The sequence below is a fragment of the Lynx canadensis genome, chromosome D2 (genome assembly GCF_007474595.2).
Source record: "Lynx canadensis isolate LIC74 chromosome D2, mLynCan4.pri.v2, whole genome shotgun sequence".
NCBI classification, from domain to species: Eukaryota; Metazoa; Chordata; class Mammalia; order Carnivora; family Felidae; genus Lynx; species Lynx canadensis.
In genome coordinates this window covers 87,017,960-87,021,132 of record NC_044313.2, presented here as the reverse complement: position 1 = coordinate 87,021,132, position 3,173 = coordinate 87,017,960, and positions in this window count along the sequence as shown.

Below are 3,173 nucleotides of genomic sequence, written 5' to 3'. Positions count from 1 at the left end.
GGCCCGGTGTCCTGGCGCCTCTGGGCCTCAGTCTCTCAGTCTCTGACTGAGGGCCGTGTATACCCTGTTTTACATCACAGCACTTGGGTTTTGGAGTTAACCCTCTGTCTGCATTCAGGCTTTACTACATGTGAGCTGCGGTTCTGCACTAACTGCCTGTAAAACGGGGCGACGGGGATTCCTGTCTCCTAGGGCCGTGTGCGCAGATGCCCCCCCACCATGCCCGTTGTCGTTCCTGACGATAGTATTGTTCTTGGAAGAGCTCATGGAAAAGCAGGTGTGCGTGGGGCGGGAGGGGGTCGCCGAGGGTTGGCATTGGGGGGGCTGAAGTCCACGAACACAACTTGCCGTGCAGGGCCTGCGGGTGGCTACCGGTCCACCCGCACTGCCTACTGGGCGTTGCAGAATGTTTCCTGGCCGAAAGTTTCCATCCCCAGAGCTTGGGGCACGAGGTAGGCCTGCCCATGGCTTAGGAAGGCACTTCCACCCTCTTCCCACTGAGCAGCCCATCGTGGTGTGGTGCAGTGCTGTGCGGTGAGCTGCGCGATGGAAGCGGAGGCGGGCCTGGGGGCAAGCCGGGAGCAGCCTGCAAGAGTCCCGGGATTAGAGAAGGCCGGGGCTTGCGCCACATCCCGTTGCCAGGGTCCCCTTGCGCGGCCTCCGCCACCCGCCCCGGGGCCCGCGGCGAAGGGCGGCGGCGGCGGCGGCGGGCGACGGCGGCGGGGGCGGCTGAGGAGGAGGCGGCGGCGGCGGCGGGCGACGGTGGCGGTGGCGGCCGAGGCGGCGGCGGCGGCGGCGGCGGCGGCGGCGGCGGGAGGCTGGCAGGCAGGCTAGCAGACAGGCAGGAAGGCAGGCAGGTGGGCAGGCCGGCGCGTGCATGGCAGAAGCGCGGCACCCGCTGGGCTTGGGACGCCTGGAGCCTTCTCTTGGAGCGCTCAGCAGCAGCCGCTGGCGTCTTGGGCCATAGCAGTCTGAACGCGCCCGGCCCGGTCTTCTCTCCGCAGCTAAGCAGGGCCGAGCCTGGTTAGCACTTGGATGGGAGACCGCCTGGGAACATCGGGTGCTGTAGGCTTTGGCCTTTGGCCTTTGGTCTCCTTGACCTGTCTTCTGGCATCCATCTGCCACCCCCCCTCCCTCCCTGTATCCTTCTCTCCCCAGGGAGCGGGGCTCCTGAGGCCAAACACACCCCAGCCACTGCTCCCTCAGCCCCTCCCGGGCCAGCAAAGCGGCCTGGCAGGGCCTGGCTCCGCCCTGACCCTCCCCACCCCCCCAGGGGCCCGCACTCCCCACCGCACTTCCCAAGGGGCACGCTCCCCGCTCCCCACACCAGGCCAAATCCCACTGCTTGGGCTTGAAGCCACACCCCAGCTTTGCACCTTCCCTGACACACCACCTACACCCGCACTGAGGGCAGGCGGGACCGGTTCCGGGATCCTGGATCCGGGGGCAGGGGGCTGGGGGCTGGAGGGTGGGGGCTGGGGTGCGTGGATTCGAGGACAAAGAAGGGGCGGGAGGGACACAGAGACACCACACTCCGACTATGCCACAGGCCTGGGCTCCCTGGGTCCTGGACCTCTTCCCTCCCTCGAGCCCTCATCCCAAGGGCCCGTGGCCTTTCACGACGCCCAGCTAGGGCACCGGACTCGGGCTGGTGATGTTGTCTGGGGGCGCCGGGGGCTACCAGGTGGGTTTGCACCAGGTGGGGCAGACGGGAGGGAAGGGCCCTGTGGCCGGCTGCGCTCGCCCTAGGGCTGGGGAGGAGGCGCTGAGAACCCGGCGGGGCGGGCCCGGAAGGCACGAGCGGCCTGATGCCCCACGCTCGCTTCCACCCTCTTCCCAGTGAGCAGCCCAACGCGGTGTGGTGCGGGGCTGCGAGGTGCCTTGCTGTGCGGGATGGAAGCGGAGGCGGGCCTGGGGCCAAGCCGGGAGCAGCCTGCAAGAGTCCCGGGATTGGAGCACGCCGGGGCTTGCGCCACAGCGCGTTTCAAGGGTCCTCTTGCCCGACCTCAGCCACCCTCCCGGGGCCCGGGGCCCGGGGCCCGCGGCGGCAGGCAAGCAGGCAGGCAGGCAGGCAGTCAGGCGCGTGCATGGGTGAAGCACGGGCGAAGCGCGGCACCCGCTTGGCTTGGGACGCGTGGAGCAGGCTCATGAAGCGCCCAGCGGTAGCCGCTGGCCTCTTCGGCCATAGCAGCCTGAACGCTGCCGACCCCGTCTTCTGTGGGAGGCTGAGCAGGGTCGGGCCTGGTTAGCACTTGGATGGGAGACGGCCTGGGAATACCGGGTGCTGCTCGCTTTTGCCTTTGCCTTTGGCCTGCTTCACCTCTGCTTTGGCGCCCGCCGTCCCCCCCACCCCGCCTGTGTCCCTGTCTCCCCAATGAGCGCCGCTGTTGGGGCCAAACACACGCCAGCCTCTGCTCTCTCAGCCCGTCCCGGGCCAACGAGGCGGCCATTCGTGGCCCAGCCACGCCCCGCCTCGCCCCCGTGCCCGCACACCCCAGGGCACTTCAAAGGGGCAAGCTCCCCACTCCCGGCACCCGGCCAAATCCCACTGGAGCCACTGGAAGCCACAGCCCAGCTTTGCACCTTTCCTGACACACCACCCAGACCCGCACCCGGACAGAGGGGGGGTGGTGTGGTGTGGGGGAACCAGAGGCTGGAGCATGGGGGCTGGAGGGTGGGCGCTGGGTGGGTGGATACAAGAACCCAGGAGCGGGCGGGAGGGGCAGCGCGACCCCAGACTCCGCATCCGCCACAGGCCTGGGCTCCCCGGGTCCTGGACCTCTTCCCTCCCTCGCGCCCTCATCCCCAGGGCCCGGGGCATTTCACGACGCCCAGCTAGGGCACCGGACTCGGGCTGGTGATGGTGTCTGGGGGCGCCGGGGGCTCCGCAGTGGGTTTGCACCAGGTGGGGCAGACGGGAGGGAAGGGCCCCCTGGCCGGCTGCGCTCGCCCTAGGGCTGGGGAGGAGGCGCTGAGAACCCTGCGGGGCGGGCCCGGAAGGCACGAGCGGTCTGATGCCCCACGCTCGCTTCCACCCTCTTCCCAGTGACCAGCCCAACGTGGTGTGGTGCGGGGCTGCGAGGTGCCTTGCTGTGCGGGATGGAAGCGGAGGAGGGCCTGGGGCCAAGCCGGGAGCAGCCTGCAAGAGTCCCGGGATTGGAGCACGCCGGGGC